The sequence below is a fragment of the Penaeus monodon genome, chromosome 25, assembly GCF_015228065.2.
Source record: "Penaeus monodon isolate SGIC_2016 chromosome 25, NSTDA_Pmon_1, whole genome shotgun sequence".
Classification (NCBI taxonomy): Eukaryota; Metazoa; Arthropoda; class Malacostraca; order Decapoda; family Penaeidae; genus Penaeus; species Penaeus monodon.
This window is the reverse complement of record NC_051410.1, coordinates 17991722-17992035: the sequence shown is the minus strand read 5'-3', so window position 1 is coordinate 17992035 and position 314 is coordinate 17991722. Positions and strand designations below refer to the sequence as shown.

Here is a 314-nt window from a genome sequence, read left to right as displayed (position 1 = left end):
TCAATTCAGGTTCATAGTGATTTTGATTAGTGTCTTGAATGAACTTTAAAAAAGAAAATTCGGCGTATGAATGAAGACCCGTCGGGGGCAGTTAACGCGCTCTGGTTAGTCCTCCCCGGATTGCCTACAAGCGTTACTACAGCATCCGGCCCAGGGACTTCTACTCTTCTACCTTTATGAATGAATGACGTGGGTGGGGCGGGGGAGGAGACTGTTGCTATGGTTACAATGACGCCATCGCTTGCCCGATCCCCGACGCTCAGCGATCAAGATTGAGCAGCCATTTTTCAGTTAACACGATTAGAGGACAGTTT

General features: G+C 48.1%; 1 protein-coding gene across 1 annotated transcript in view; it reads left to right on the top strand.

The window, feature by feature from the left end:
* LOC119589089 (protein ROP-like) overlaps positions 1–314 on the top strand; it is a gene marked incomplete in the record, with an annotated part of 45455 nt that overhangs the window by 6969 nt on the left and 38172 nt on the right.